At 45.8% G+C, this 17025-nt stretch overlaps 1 long non-coding RNA gene across 1 annotated transcript; it reads right to left on the bottom strand.

Moving 5' to 3' along the window:
* Window positions 1-1644: 1644 nt before the first annotated feature.
* Window positions 1645-16993, bottom strand: LOC112675538 (uncharacterized). The gene is made up of 2 exons (XR_003145905.3): window positions 16775-16993; window positions 1645-6558 (listed from the first exon to the last, which is right to left on the bottom strand). It is a non-coding gene; the product is annotated as an uncharacterized LOC112675538 (long non-coding RNA).
* Between the last annotated feature and the right edge of the window lie 32 nt (window positions 16994-17025).

The raw sequence follows: 17025 nt of genomic DNA on the forward strand, positions 1-17025 counted from the left end.
ACACGCGCCCAAAGTTCTCGCCCCACAGACCCCGCAGCTCCGGAGCCGCCGCCGCCTCCCGCGTCTGTGTGCACAACTCTGGGCCCCCCCTTACCCGGTTCTCGGCTCAGCGCCCTGCGGGCCGGAACGGAGGCGTTGGCCCGGGGCCCACCGAGGCTCCACGGGGGAGACTGCGCCCCGAGCTCCCCGGCTGGCGGAGGAGGCACCTGCCTGCCACATCTTGCTTCCTCAGCCTGCAGCAGCCAAGGGAGGGAGAGAATGAGAGAGAGAGATTTTGGTGAGTCTCCAAGTTGACGGAGCCTTTTTCAAAAAGGCATTTAGTTAGTTAGTTAGTTAGTTAGTTAGTTAGTTGAGAGAGAGAGAGAGAGAGAGCGCACAAGCAGGGGAAGAGGGAGAAGGAAGATGAGGGAAGCCGACTACCCAGTGAGCAGGAAGCTGGATGCAGGGTTTCATTCCAAGACCCTGAGCTCATGACCTGAGCTGAAGACAGACATTTAACTGAGCCACTCAGGTGCCCCTGGGGAGGGGGGGGCCTTTTAAAGCATTCATCTAAATAATTAAGGCCCACTCACTTTTCATGAGCCCCAAATCAGCTGGTCAATCACGTGCACAATCCATTCACTTTTGCTATATTTGTCAGAAACAAATCATAGGCATTCAAGGGGAGGGGACCATGCGGGGTTGAGATCATTGGGGGTTATCTTACAGTGTATCCACATTAGTAATGAAAGAAAAGAAAAGAAAATGAATGAAACACAAATGGATGGTCGTTTTTGGCCTCTCACACTGGCAAATATCTAAAAATAAAAACAAACCCCCAAATTCCCAGTGTTGGCAAAGTGTGAGGACACTGGCCCTATCACAGCCTGTCGGAGAGAGTGTCGAGGGGCACAACATTCCAAAAAGGCACAATCTGAAATGCGGTTTGGCAAAACTTGTCGAAGACTTAAAATTCTGCAGTTTCTTTGACCCAGCAAGCCTTCTGCTAGAAACTATTCATGGAAATACTTGTGGATAATGTACATATAGACTTAATCCTGAGGTTTTACACTGAAGCTTTATGTATAACACCGATAACTAAAAAAAGGGGAGGGGCATAAACATGAACAAAAGTTAAAAGGCTGGTTAAATAAATTGTGGTAAATCCACATAACAGAAGTGACCTGAATCACACTGTTTTAGTTTGAGCTCCAGCACCAGGCACCCCTGGTCAGAATCCAGGCTCTAGCATTTGCTGGTTCTGTGAAATGGGTGCTTATCATCACCTCCCTGAGCCTCACTTACAAGGATGGAAAAATAACAGGGCCCACCTCATAGGTTGTTGTGAGGATTAAGCTCTCATTCATACACCTGCTGTGCCAAGTCAGCCCATAATTGTGCAGGAGGGGGTAATATGAGGTTACCTAACAGCTTATACAAAATAACTCTATTTTCTTTAAAAAGTTAAGTGATAAACTGAGCAAACGGAATAGAAAGTCATCTTTCAGACCGCTTCATTTATTTTCTCTGAGAACTGGGATTATAGAGGATGTCTATTTTCTTCTTTATGAGTTGCTAAATTTACCAATTTACACTCTACACTTATGACTTTAGAGGGAACATACCCAAGATTTCTTTTTTAAAAGAGTTTATTTATTTATTCATGAGAGACACAGAGAGAGAGAGAGGCAGAGACACAGGCAGAGGGAGAAGCAGGCTCCATGCAGGGAGCCCGATGTGGGACTCGATCCCAGGACCCCAGGATCACGCCCTGGGCTGAAGACAGATGCTCAACTGCTGAGCCACCCAGGAGCCCCAAGACATGTTTTTAAAAGCTACGATCTACTATCACTTAATATAAGAGGAAACATATTAATACCAAAAAAAAAAAAAAAAAGAATAGTTCAGAATAAATAGTCCTTTCCATTGAGTTTTGTGAAAAACTCATTACATCATTTTTATTGTTCCCATTTGGCCAAAAAATGCTGAAATCTTCATCTTGGGCTGAAGATTGGGAACACGTTGGGCAGAGTCTTGGAAGTGAAAAGGGTCATGGAGCAGCAGGGATTGGCCACAAATCAAGGAGGCCGGAGAGTGAGCACCGCACAAAGTCTGGCCTCTGCTCGGCCCCACGGCTCTCATTAGAGTTTCACGGTGCGTGAGGTGAGTGTGGAGACTCCTGGGGGCCAAGTGATGATTTAATTCTCAGAGATTCTAATGAAGATAACTCCACGTCCCTTTTCTAAGCACTGAGAATACTTCTGTGAATAACACAGAATCCTGACCCTTTCTCGTGGAGGAGGAGACCATGGGACCAGTGTCTTTCGTTAAATCTATGGGATCAGAGGTGGTATCCGTTCCTCTCCGGCATCCTCTACAGGACTGGTGGAGGGCAGCAAGCTCAGCAAAGAGCTACCTAACCACGGGGTCTTCAGGAGCCCTGAAAGGCTGGCCTAGGGCATCACAGGGAAGGACAGCCATCCATCCAGTGGGCCCTCGGATGGTATCTGTTGGGCCCTTGCAGGCTCTTGGCACCAGCAGACATTTTAGCATTCATTCTATCTATGGTATATTGGAAAGATATGCATGTTTTATTAAGCTCAGAATAAGACGTCAATATTTATGTATAAAGCTCAACCTTGACTGCAGCATTATGAAAGCTAGTGAAACACAAGGCTAATTTGATAATGTAGGCAGATTCCTTGGCCATTAATCCCATGAATCATACATGTCTCCTCTAAGAGTCTGAAATTTGAATATTTTAGGATGAGTAAAGTATCAGGAGAGTAAAAACTCACTAATTGGTACACACTGGCGTGGTCAGAATGCATTCTAGAAGATGTGAAGCTCAAAGTTATCTTCTTATATAATCTACCATGTCTACATATACATTATATTGTCAACAAAATTGACGGCAGATGAGTCATGGCCAAACAGAGGTCCCACCTTAGCGGCTTTCACGAGGACCTGAGAACGTCATGACTTTAGAAGCTCGTTTATTAGTGTGCCTAGAGTGCAACCAATGTCTGAGAATAGATTTGGAAAATAACCACTTTTTCACGATGGTGGATACCATCAATTTGCTTATTACACATTTTCTCACAGATAATTATAATGGGTGTCTTTACTGCAGCTAGGATTCTTTTTTTTTTTTTTTTTAAGATTTCATTGTTGTTCTAATTTTCCTATATGTGCTGCCAAAGCGAGCACTAAAGATCTTATTATTGAATCGAGCCCCGCGTCAGGCAGGGAGCCGGCTTGGCCGGAGGCCTGCTTCTCCCTCTCCTCCCAGCTCATGCTCCCTAGCCATCTTGGTCACTACCTTTGTCTCTCTCTCCCTCTCTCTGTCTCTCAATAAATAACATCTTTTTTTTTTTTTTTTAATGCGAGCAAGCAGGGGGAGGGGCAGAGGCAAGGGAGAGAGAACCCAAGCAGACTCTGTGCTGAGCGTGGAGCCCAATGCGGACTCGACCTCATAGCCCTGAGATGATGACCTGAGCCACCCCGCACTCCGCAGCTAGGATTCTTATTATAAATTTCCAGCCTCTAAACTGAAAACCGCAGTCTTCCGTCTTGTAATTGGCACATACGGGGAGCGCTCCCCAACTTTCCCAAGTGGGAATTGGTCAGCCTATAGCTGTACTTCTGATTGGTAAGATCTCATTTAATGAAGTATTTTTGTTTCTTTCTTATTAGGAGAAAACACATTTCTTAAGCATTTCTTGAGCTTCTAGAATGGAGGCCCTGGAGGATGCGGCCCGTTCTGTTTTATACGCCTGCACTCAGAATAGAGCCTGCACACAACTGCCCAATAAATGGTTGTCGAAGTCGTGGTGCCCAGGTGTGCCTGCTTAGGTGGTAGCCAGCCTTCACGATGGCCTCCAATGACCCCTGCCTCCTGCTACCTTAACCATTGCTTTGTCCTCTCTTACACTGTTGCAGGGTTGGTGAGTGTGACGGGTGGATGTGGCAGTCATGATGGGATGTCACCACCAAGCTTGGGTTAATAACATCTTGGTGTCTCTGCCTTTGGGGAAGGTCACATAGAGAAGTCCCTGTGGTGAGGGCCTGAAGCCTCCTGCCAACAGCTACACGGGTGGTCTTGGAAGTGATTCCCAGTCCCACATGAGTCTTCAGAGCCTGCAGCTCTGGCCAGTAGCTTGAATGTAACCTTGTGGGAAAGTCTGAGCCAGAACCACCCAGCTGAGCCATTCCACGGTTCCCTAACCCTCAGAAACTGTAAGTTAATAAAAGTTGTTTCAAGATGTTATATGTGGAGGGTAATTTGTTATACAGCAGTAGGTAACTAGTACAACATGAAATCCCAAACATTTCTCACCAAAACCCTATGAGGAAGGCATTACCAACCCTTCCTGACCCGTGAAGATACAGAGGGTTGGCAAAGAAATCAGGGAACTTGTCTAAACGCGTCTCAGTTACCAACCAGGTCAGACACCTGCTATCTCACAAAATACAAAAACATCACATTTCTCTTGCCCAAATAATCTTACCCTTAAAGTCTGTCGCTCTGTTATCATTTGGGATCTTGACATCTGGTAATAATAAAAGCAATGACTATTAAAAATACACCAAGGGAAGCTGTTAGCATAACCCATAAATGTTTGAGGTTTCATGGTTGTGATTTCCAAACAGAGAAATGACAACATGTTGGAAGGAACAGATGAGTTGAAAGGAGAATCTGAACGTGGCACAGTTAAAATCATCTGTAGGTATTTTTAGCACAAAGAAAGAAGTCCCCTTGGTAGACATGGCTAAAAACGTAGGGCCATTTTCCTGTGCTATGTATTTCATGTGCTGTGTATCTCGTGTGCTATAAGTCAACGAATGTCATAGCAAAATGATTGCTTGTTGAGAACATGGATGGGCCTTGAAAGTGTGAAGCACTTTTTTTTTTATTATTTTAAAAGATTTTATTTATTCATAAGAGACACCCAGAGAGAGGCAGAGACACAGGCAGCGGGAGAAGCAGGCTCCATGCAGGGAGCCTGATGTGGGACTGAATCCCAGGACCCTGGGATCATGACCTGAGCTGAAGACAGACGCTCAATCACTGAGCCACCCAGGGGCCCCTATGAAGCAGGTTTAAAGAATACAGGCTCATTTCTATGTGGCCCTTACTGAAGTGGAGGAAGGGACCACCCAGAAGCAGCACTCTAGGATCCAATCTCCATCAGCCTCCAAATTTTAAGTGAAAGAGTGACTCTGCTATGCCAACACAGCTTCAGGACAAATTCTTAGACCTCTTTTTCTTCTAACTGGACTGCTGCCCCTAAAATATTCCTATACAGAAATTCTGGGGTGGCTCTGGGAAGCAGTGAGCTTCAGCCACACAGCTGGATAACAGAGAGAACTGAGGGCTATTAAGCGTATCAGAACAAGGTGGAGTCCTGGAACACTGGTGGGCCCACGTTGGTGTGTGCAGTGTGTCCAAGACCCTTGTAATCACCAATGATTAAATTGCTGCCTTTTCCCTTTTCTTTTTTTAAGATTTTTATTTATTTATTTGTTTGTTTAACAGTCAGAGAGAGAGAGAGAGAGAGAGAGAGAGAGAGAGAACAAGCCAGGGGAACGAGAGGGGGCAAAGCAGGCTTCCCAGGAGCAGGGAGCCCATGTGAGGCTCAATCCGAGGACCCTGGGATCATGACCTGAGCCGAAGACAGACACTTCACTGAGTGAGCTACCCAGGCGCTCCAAATTACTGTCTTTTTAAAATATTTTTTAAAACAGAAAATGAATGACAGAACTTATAACACCCCTCACCCTCATGTGTGACGTGTGTACCTATGTTGCATGTGTATCTACATCCTATGCAATTTACACACTTAAAGTATCTGGTTCGACGGGTTTTAGTATATTCAGGGTCGTATGACCATCACCACAATTTTAGATATTTTTGTTACCCCCTAAAAGTACAAACACACACTCTTGCACGTGCACAGTGAAGTACATGCATTACTCAGTGCCCTCAGCCACAGGTGACCACTTCTCTCTGTACAGACTTGCCCACGCGGGGCGCTGCGTGTAACCAGGACCATATGACACGCGGTGGTGTGACCAGCTTCTTCCATGATCATAAAGATGATGGTCTTCTCAGAAGGCCTCCTGGTCCCCACGGGGGTCAGTGCTCCGGCCGCCCTGTCATCACAGTCTGTCGTGTGACCACATCACATTGAATGTATCCACTTGCCAGTTGATGGGCGTTTGCATTGTTTTCACATTTTGGCTGCTGCCAACATTTGGGTAGGTCTGTGCCAACACACGACATCTGGGGGCAACACCGGAGCGGAATTGCTGGGTGACGTCTGACTCCCCCAAGTGTCCTGAGGAGCTGCCAGGTTATGGGGCCTCAGTCTCCCCACATCCTTCTCGATGCTTGTGGTCACCGTCGTGTGGCCGGTACCTCTCTATGCATGGGACAGCCGCAGCAGGCTGTGGCCCTGCCCCTCCTCCCCTGCCGGCCAGGGACGGGGACGTCGCCCTCTCCACTCGCAGGCACCCCAGCATCCACCAGAGCCCACGAAGTACTCTGTGTGGAAAAAGTCCATTCAGATTCTTTGCCTATTAAAAAAAAAATGGGTTCTTTTTTATTACTGGGTTCGAAGAATTCTTTATATATTCTGGATACAATCCCTTATCAAATCTTTTTTTTAAAGATTTTATTTATTTATTCATTAGAGTCCCACAGAGAGAGAGGCAGAGACACAGGCAGAGGGAGAAGCAGGCTCCATGCAGGGAGCCCGACGTGGGACTCGATCCCGGGTCCCCAGGATCAGGCCCTGGGCTGAAGGCGGCGCTAAACCGCTGAGCCACGCGGGCTGCCCTCCCTTATCAAATCTAATTTTCCAATACTTTCTCCCATGCTGTGGGATGTCTTTCTTGATGGTGTCTCTTGAAATACAAAAGTTTTAAATATCGATAAAGTCTAATTTATCAATGTTTTCTCTTGTTGCTCATGTTTTTGGTGTCATATCTAAGAAGCCTTTACCTAAGATAAGGTCAACATGATTTTATTCTAAGAGTTTCATAGTTTTAGCTCTTATGGTTTATTTTGAGTTAATTCTTGTGTATGGTGTAAAGAAGGGGTCCCGCTTCATTCTTTTGCATGTGGAAAATCTCACAATGAGAGAGTTACTTTTTTTCAGGGAGAAGCAAAAGAATGAGCTTTTTGATGCTTGACCTTTCATTATAATATTTAAAATTCAAATGATTAGGTTCTAAATTTCCCTATGGCCCTGAATTCTTTCCTTCCTTCCTTCCCTCCTTCCTTCTTCCATTCCTTCCTTCCTTCCCTCCTCCCTCTTTCTTTCCTTCCTTCCTTCTTCCTTCTTTCCTTCCTTCCTTCCTTCCTTTTTTCCTTCTTCTCCTTTCATAGTTGTTGCCAACTTCTGTTGTTATTCTTTGAGATAATTAACAGATAGTTAGTTATTGAACACCTCCTGCATGCCTGGTACTTCACCATGTGGTGAAGGGGAATATGTACAAGACATAGACTCTGCCCTAAAACAGTTTACAGTTCAGTTGAGGTAGTAAGTGTCACATATGTTAAACATCGACCAATAACATAAGGTCAATAACAACCTAAGCTTGAAGTGGTCCCAGAAATACAGTGAAACGTTTGTATTGTGATAAGACAGCAAAACCACATATAGATCAATGACATACAACTAAAGAGATGTGGCAATCGGGCTCACACACTGCTGGTGGAAATGTAACATGGTGTAGCCACATTGGAAACCAGTTGGCAGTTCCTTAAATGGTTAGATCCAAAGTTGCCATTTCTAATCCTAGAGAAATGAAAACATATTTCCAGGCAAAACCTTGTACACAGATGTTTATAGCAGCATTATTCGTAAGAACCCCAAAGTGGAAAAAGCCAAAATGTCCATCAACTGATGGATAAATAAAGTGTAGTATATCCATACTATAGAATATTATTCAGTCATTACCAGAAATAAAATATGGATAATGCTACAACATAGATGAACCTTGACAAGAGTATGCTAAGTGAAAGAAGCGAGTCACAAAATAGCACACGTTATATGATTCCATTTGTTAAAAATGTTCATAATAGGCAAATCCATAGATGGAAAGTAGATGAGTGGCTGCTTAGGGCCTGGGGGATGAGGTGATAGGGGAGCGGCAGCTAGAGCGTGAGCTTTCTTTTCGAGGTGATCAAAATATTTCAAGATCGACTGTGGTGATGGCTGCACAACATTGAATTTATCAAAAATAATTTATCTGTAAAAAGTAAATGGGTAAATTAAATGGTGCATTAATTATATTTCAATAAAGCTGTTATTAAAGAAACAAAGACATAAAGTCAACCAAAGCCAGAGGGATGAGGGAAAGAGAGAGGTAAGTGAGTGCAGGCTGGGAAGTCTAAGAAGGCTTCAGAGCAACAGCTTATCTGTTCATCTGTGTCTTCGTTGTTCATCGATGAAGTACGCAGTGAGCACTTAAACGTGCCGGATATTGTTCTAGGTGCAAGGGAGCCAGCAATGAATAGAACAAAGCTCTAGCTCTAAAAAATAAAACATAGTTAGAAGGAGAAAGTGGAGAAGGGCTCCCATATCGGAGGTTGAAGAAAGCCTCTTCGGGGAGGTAGTATTTAGGCTGAGACCTGAGTGAAGGGTAGGAGCAGAGTATGTAGGAGCTCTGGGGGAAAAGCATTCTGGGCAGAGGGAACAGCAAGCACAGAGGCCTCGAGGCAGGAGTGTTGGAGGCTGAGTAGAAAGCCTCCCTGAAGCGGGAGAAAATAGATCAATCAGAGGGCCAAGCAAGGGCCAGATCAAGGGAGGACCTGAAGCCACGGAAAGATCTTTGAATTTTTTCCCTCAGTGTGATGGGGGAGGGTTTTGGACAGAGATGGTTTAATGTGGTTTTTAATAATAGAATTTTCTTTTTTTTAAAGATTTTATTTGTTTGATAGAGAGAGAGAGAGAGAGGGAGAGCAGGTAGGAGGGGCAGGGGGAGAGGCGGGTTCCCGCTGAGCGCCATGAGGGGCTCTATCTCAGGACCCTGGGATCCTGACCTGAGCCAAAGGCAGATGCTTAACCGACTGAGCCACTCAGGTGTGCCTACAAAATGATTAATATTTTAGAGCATCTCCGTTTGTTCCGAGGTGTATAGCTTGTAAAGGCAAGAGCAGAAGCTCAGAGCCTAGGTGGGAGGCTGCTGTGGCCTGAAAGCAGAAAGCTAAAGCCAACACGATTGGCTGCTGGATTGAACTAAGGACATGGGTCAGATTTCAAAATGAAATGTTTCAGCTGTGTTTCTATCAACATCCTGATTATAACTTACACAAGCAGAGACTTCAAGCTGGCGACCTGCCGTGCACGCTTGTGTGTGGATGTGCTTTAGATAACTTTATTGAGGTGAAATTTATGTATAGTGAAATTCACCAATTTAAAATGTAGGGTTTTTTTTTGTTGTTTTGATAAATGTACACAGCCAGTGCATATACTACAATCACGATATAGGATGTTTTAATCCCCCTAGAAGGTTCCCTCACGCCCATTTGCCAGGCTCAGCTCCTAGAAACCACTTATCTGTCTTTTCTTCCTGTAGTTTTGCCTTTTACAGACTGTCCTATAAATAGAATCATCTGTCTTCTGTGTCTGTCTTGTTTCACTTAGTGCTTTTGAGATCGATCCACTTCATGGCATTTGTCAGTAATGTGCACCCTTTTTACTGCTTTACGGTGAATGCAATAGACCATACTTGGTCATTTTGGGAAAGCCTTAACAAAATGCCATAGACTAAGTGACTTAAATAAGAGAGACTGGTTGTTTTTTGGTTTTTGGTTTTTGTTTTTTTAGTTCTAGAAGTTTGAGATCAGGGTATCAGCATGGTTGGGTTCTTGTGAGGACTTTCGTCCAGGCTTGCAGATGGCCAACTTCTCTCTGGGTCATCACATGCAGGAGGGGCACATTAATCCCATTATGAGGGCTCCAGCCTCATGGCCTCCTCTACGCCTAATTACCAAAGGCCCCATCTTCAAATATCAAATCGGGTGTTAAGTCTTCAATGTATGAGTTCTGGGGGACACGATTCAGTCCATAGCACAGCCGAATACACTAGACCACGATCTGTCCCATGAATTTGCCAGTGAATAGGCAGTTAGATTATTTCCAGTTTGGGGCTGTTATAAACATTTGAGTGCAATTTCAACCTGGTCTTGGGCTGAAGCATTGCAATAAACCCAATAAACTGCTGTGTGATAGGGCAAGTCAGATGACTCAGCTTCTATTTTTGACACAAAAAAATCATGCAATTGGCAATATTCGCCTAGAGAACGATGTTCACTGTTGACACTGTGAGTGAGTGACATGTGACAGATTCAAAGTATTTTCAATGACGTGGCTGCTGATGCACAACACGGTGGGCCCTTCACATCTTATGCATTCACAAGCTTTTACATTTGTCTGAGTCTTTCTCTGCTCCACACATATTTTTACCACCATCAGTTGTAATCTATCTTTGCAGATTCCACGTTGGGTTGTATTAAATTAGTGGTTCCTCAACTTCTTTGAAAACTTCCTGTTCATTCAGACCATTCACAGAGGCCCATCCTATAGTCATTTCAAATTTGGCGTTGACTCCTCAAATAAATACTAAGCGAGCAGGATCAGTAACATCTGTTAACTCATCAAAAGCCAAGGAAAGCTACCAGAAATAATCTGCTTTGGCTTTCAATTGATTACTGATTTGCTTCCCCATGTTCTCTTCTGCCCCCAAATCTCATAGTAGCAGACAAGTTCATTTTCTCTGCACACGTTTTGTCAGCTGCTCAGTCAGACCCAATCTAAGTAATTCCCCATCAGTAAATGGCCACCCTTGTTCGGCTAACACATGAACAAATCAGAAACTTCGGCTGCAGCTCTTTCACCATGAAGAAATTCTGATGTACTGAGATAGTCTGTTTTATTATTTTTAAAAGATTTTATTTATTTATTCATGAGAGGCACAGAGAGAGAGAGGCAGAGACACAGGCAGAGGGAGAAGCAGGCTCTCTGCGGGAAGCCCGATGAAGGACTCGATCCCGGGACCCCAGGACCACACCCTGAGCCAAAGGCAGACGCTCAACCGCAGAGCCTCCCAGGTGTCCCTATCCATTGTATGCCTTTAGCATGGCTATCATGCTATTGCATAAGAAACCCAATGCTTTGCCATCTAATTCAATAACAGAATAATTCACATCCATTGGATTATTGTTCAGGCTGGTACCTCAGCCCAGCTTCTCCTTCTGCCCCAATTCTGCTTCTGTCTTGCCTTACACAGATGTGAATTCTAAAAGCACCCTCCTGCTGGTCCTCGTGTGCTTGCATCAAGAGGAGAGCCTGCTCCCAAGAGGAGCAGGGGGGCAGGAGTGGTCTGAGAAAGCAGTTCATCAGGTGGGGTTCTGGAGCTGTAGTGGTCTTTGCTAGCCTAGCCCCGAGCGCCCCCTGACCGCCAGTACCTGGAACACAGATAGTTGTTGGTTAGCATAAAGTGGGGGTCCAATTGTGAAACCCTTCACGGGTGGTGACCTGGGATGGTATGCTTCCAGAAGGGAATGTACGAGACATCTGAGCAACACAGGGGGACCACAACGGCACAATGGCATTGGGTGGCAATTACTAAGCTTCACTGACATCTTATGGAAAAAAATTTTTTTTAAAGATGAGGGTTAACAGGCAATTGTATAAAAGCCACGTGGCCACTTATGCTTCTATAGATGGTATAGATGGTATTACTGTTTTCAGTGGTAAAAGATGCTGTGTGTGGTTTGCGGCAACTTCCCCTGGGAATCACAACATAAGTCCTTGGGGTGTTGGAGTAAGGCCATGCCATGTATCGGAGAGGTTTGTGTGCCTTTTGAAAAAAACTGCTCATGTGCCACTGGGCCCGATCATAGGACATCGAGGGACCACATGTCAGAACTACCCATCATGAGCGAGGCTCTATCAAACCCACCAAGACGTAATACCAGGCAGCCAGCAGTAATCCATCCTATGATGGAGCCGGTGCATCTGGGATGGAACACAAGTGATAGGATCAGATGGTTCAAGCAAGTTTTGCTTGGACAGGCAGCCCAGATGCCAGGTCGTGACACACCCTTACACCAGCACCTCCTCAGCTCACACTGATGGCTATATGTAGGCTTCCTTTCCTTACAGCCAGCTGAAAGAGGAGGGAAAATCCTGTGTTTGACTTGTGGAGAGTTGTCTCAGTATGTGATTGAGAACGGAGGGTAGTTGCCCCTCACTTAGGGGTGACCTTGAGAAACAGGTGAAAGATCTTCTCAGTGGGCAGAACTTCAAGAGGTGCACCTGGGCACCGACTCTGTAGACAGAGCAGTGCCCCAAGGTTAGAATACACATGAACTCAGGGGCAATGGTGAAAGGACTGTATGACTGGTAGGGGCCTGGAAGAAGAAATTTGGGAAGATTAGGGACAAAGAGTTTGGGATAGAGACACAAGGATGGATAGACGTATGGGAATTACCACAAGGCATGACGATCTTTAAGTAGTCTCCACACCCAACATGGGGCTTGAACTCATGAGCCAAAGATCAAGAGTTACATGTTCTACTGACTGAGCCAGCCAAATACCCCGAGTAGGATCTTTGTATCACATGGCAACACCAGCTAGAAAGCATTCACCATGGAAGAGACACTAAATAACTAAAAAAGGCAAAATTCACTTGGGCAGGCGACCTCAGCCAGTCTCTCATCAGCTGCCCAGTGCTGGCTCGAAGGAGACACGGATAAAGTGGCCACAGTGGTAGATGCAGAGGCTAGTGTGAGCCTGACAGCATGGGCTCCCACTTACAAGGACCACTGTCAGCTACTGTTGAATATGCCCCCGACGTCATAACCATCCTCCAGGAGACCAATTGGCCAGGTAGTGGTAACTTGACTACATGGAATCCCTTCCATCCTGGTGGAGCCATGACTCATCCTGATAGGAAATAGCATATTCTGGGTACTGTTTACCTTTCCTTCCCACAAGATCCCATCCAGTACCGCTACCTGAAGGCTTTTTGAAGATTTCATTCACCAGCACAAGATCTTACATAACATCAGGTCAGGGACCCAACTTACTGAAGTGGATGTGCAGGAATGAGTCTATGATCACAGAATTGAGTCATCTAGTCATATACTGGACCACCCAGAGCTGCTGGCCTGATAGGGCATTGGAATGGCCTCCTGATGCCCACTTGAAGCTCCAGCTTAGAGGCAATACCTTATGAGGATGGGGTTCAGCTTCCAGGAAGCCACATCCATCTTGAATCAAAGACCTTTATACGGTGCTGTGTGCCCAGTCAGAAGAACACATGGGCCCAGGAACCAAGGAGGTAGGAGCAAGAGGGACCTAGTACCGTCACTCTCAATGGGCATTTGTAGAATTTGGGCTTCCAGATCTCACAATTCCAGATCTCTGGGCCCTGCAGGGATAGAGGTATTTGTCCCCAAAGGGGAATCTTCCACAAGAGGACACAGCAGCAGTCCTATTGAACTGTAAGCTGCAGAGGCTACCTGAGTGCTCTTGGCACCTTGTTTGTAGGGACCAGCAGGCAAGAAGGAGAGTCATCATCTTGGCCAAGAGTGATCTACTTAGGTGCTTCTCAGTACTCTCGTACTCAATTTTGACAATAAATGGGCAAGAGCAGCACCCCTGAGCCCCTGAGAAGTTGTGGTGGTTAGGGGCTCAGATCCTCAGGGAAGCCATCGAGATCAGAAGAGATGCTGGCTGAGAGGGAAATTTAGGATTGAATGCAAGCAAGGAAAAAAAAAAAAAAAAGCAAGCAAGCAAGGAGACAATAAGTTCCAGGTGTGGCTTCCAGGTGGAGGAATAAAGAGGTGTTGGGAGAAGTTGTTGATTTGTAGGCATCTTTTGAAGGGAAAGCCGATGGGATTTGTTAGTTAGACTTGACAAAGATGGAAAGGTTGATTGTTGACAAATTGGGAACTGAGATCCTTTCTGAACATGTCACTCTCCTGCTTAAAAATTTCATGGTAAAGTTCAGCCTTTTTTAGCAAGTCATTCATTAGTTTGTTGATTCATTCAGCAAATACTGACTGAATGCCTACTATGAGCCAGGCACTGTGCAAGGTGTTGAAGACTTAAAATAATAATATTAAAATAATAATAATAATAATAATAATAATAATAATGGAGATAGGATAGCTTCTCTGCCTTTACAGGCCTTATAGTCAGATGGGTGAGATAGACAACTAACCAGGTCATTACAACCCATGTGACAACTGCCAGTATAGGGAAAGTACAGGTGAAAATAGGGGTACATGGGAGAAGTACCTCATCCAGAGTTAGTGGGAGGAGGAATGTTCAAGCCAAAATTTCAAGAATAAATAGGTTTTTTTTTTAAAGATTTTATTCATTTATTCATGAGAGACATGGAGAGAGAGGCAGAGACACAGGCAGAGGGAGAATCAGGCTCCGCTCAGGGAGCCCGATGCGGGACTCAATCCCAGGTCTCCAGGATCAGGCCTGGGGCTGAAGGCGGTGCTAAACCGCTGAGCCACTCAGGATGCCCAAGAATGAATAGGTATTAACAAGTTGAAGGAGTAAATGGAGATGGAGGAAGAAATGAGAGGGGAGGCAGAGGGGGTAGGGCATTGGAGGATAGGAAGGAAGTTCTGTATGGCCACGGGGCGGGGGTGTTGAAGACAAGTCTCAAGAGAAAAGGAAGGATTAGTTCACACAGGGCTTATATGTCATGGTAGGGGGTTTGCATATTATTATATAAGCTCATGGCGGGGGGAGGGGGAAAGCCCATGATGGGGCACTGAAGTGTGTTCAACAGAAGAGTAACATCATAGATTTGCCCTTATTTATTTATTTATTTATTAAAATATTTTATTCATTTATTCATGAGAGAGGCAGAGACACAGGCAGAGGGAGAAGCAGGCTCCTTGAGGGGAGCCTGATGTAGGACTTGATCCCAGGACTCTGGGATCACACCCTGAGCCACCTAGTTGCCCCCAATTTACCCTTTTGAAAGAGCCCTTTATTTGCAGTAGGCGATGGATTGGAGGGTGAAGACTAGAAGTTAAGAGAACAGTAAGAAGGCAACCGCAGCAATCCCAACACGGAGTCGGGTAGAAGGGAGTCCTAGATGGATCTGGGAGCTGTTTCTCGCATGAGCAGTTGAGTGGAGGTGGAAAGCACTTCCTGACAAAGGGAATACGGGAGAATTAAATCTGGAAGGGGATGCTGTCAACTGTGTACGTGTGGGTTTGAGTTGTTGAGGGACATCCTGAGGAGATGCCCAAGTGGGCAGGTATATATGTGGATGTAAAGGTCAGGAGAGATTTGGCAGCCAAGGGCACTGAAGCCAGGATGTGGGTGGGGTGCCCAGGGACAGGAAAGGTGGAGCAAGCGAGGGCCAGGGTGGGCAATTCACCCACATTGAAGGCCTTGCCCAAGGAGGACGGTAGTTGTAGTTGTGTCTCCAGCTGCTCTGCCTCTTTCTGCAGCAGCGCACGGCCCCGATCCTGTCCTTGGACCTTCCCCTTATGGGCTTTTGCCTACATGGTTTCTTTCTTTCTTTTCTTTTCTTTTCTTTTCTTTCTTTCTTTCTTTCTTTCTTTCTTTCTTTCTTTCTTTCTCTTTCTTTCTTTCTTTCTTTCTTTCTTTCTTTCTTTCTTTCTTTCTTTCTTCTTTCCTTCCTTTCTTTCCTTTCTTTCTTTCTCTTTCTTCTTTTTTTCTTTCTTTCTTTTTAAAAGATTTTATTTATTTATTCCTGAGAAACAGAAAGAAAGAGAGAGAGAGAGGCAGAGACACAGGCAGAAGGAGAAGCAGGCTCCCTGCGGGGAGCCCAACGTGGGACTCGATCCCAGGACCCCGGGGTCACGTCCTGCGCCAAAGGCAGATGCTCAATTGCTGAGCCCCTCCGGGGCCCGGTTCTTTTTTTAATTTAAGATTTTATGTAATTGAGAGCGAGATCAGGAATGGATACTGCATTTTGTCGAATGCTTTCTCTGCATCTATTGAGAGGATCATATGGTTCTTGGTTTTTCTCTTGCTGATATGATGAATCACATTGATTGTTTTATGAGTGTTGAACCAGCCTTGTGTCCCGGGAATAAATCCTACTTGGTCATGGTGAATAATTTCCTTAATGTGCTGTTGGATCCTATTGGCTAGTATCTTGTTGAGAATTTTTGCATCCATGTTCATCAGGGATATTGGTCTGTAATTCTCCTTTTTGGTGGGGTCTTTGTCTGGTTTTGAAATTAAGGTGATGCTGACCTCATAGAACGAATTTGGAAGTGAGTACTCTTTCTGTCTTTCCAAACAACTTTAGTAGAATAGGTATGATTTCTTCTTTAAACGTTTGACAGAATTCCCCTGGGAAGCCATCTGGCCCTGGACTGTTGTGTCTTGGGAGGTTTTTGATGACTGCTTCAATTTCCTCCCTGGTTATTGGCCTGTTCAGGTTTTCTATTTCTTCCTGTTCCAGTTTTGGTAGTTTGTGGCTTTCCGGGAATGCGTCCATTCCTTCTAGATTGCCTAATTTATTGGCGTATAGCTGTTCATAATAGGTTTTTAAAATCGTTTGTATTTCCTTGGTGTTGGTAGTGATCTCTCCTTTCTCATTCATGATTTTATTAGTATGAGTCTTCTCCCTCTTCTTTTTAATAAGGCGAGAGGGCGAGCCCGCTGCCCGCGGGAGCCAGGCCGGGTGGGGGCCCGATGCTGCCTCGCAGGACGCTGCGACCGTGACCCCCGTGACCCGGCGCCCTGGTGGGTGCCTCTCCCTGCTCACCTGTAGGTTTCCCGCGCCGTCTGGGGAGGCCGCCGCGTCCCCGTATCACGTGCCCTGACCTGGAAGACGGGCTGACCCGGGGCAGGTGCAGCGCTGACCTGCGTGACCCGACGGCCGGGAGCAGGGCGAGGGGCGGCCCCGCGCGTGGGGAGGCGGGCGGAGCGGCCGGGGCGGGCGGGGCAAGCGCTGCGGCGGGGAGGCAGGTGCTCCCGCCCCGCCCCCCCCCCCGGCCGCCGGCCCCCGCCGCGCCG

This window comes from Canis lupus, chromosome 30, assembly GCF_003254725.2.
Source record: "Canis lupus dingo isolate Sandy chromosome 30, ASM325472v2, whole genome shotgun sequence".
Taxonomy (NCBI): domain Eukaryota; kingdom Metazoa; phylum Chordata; class Mammalia; order Carnivora; family Canidae; genus Canis; species Canis lupus.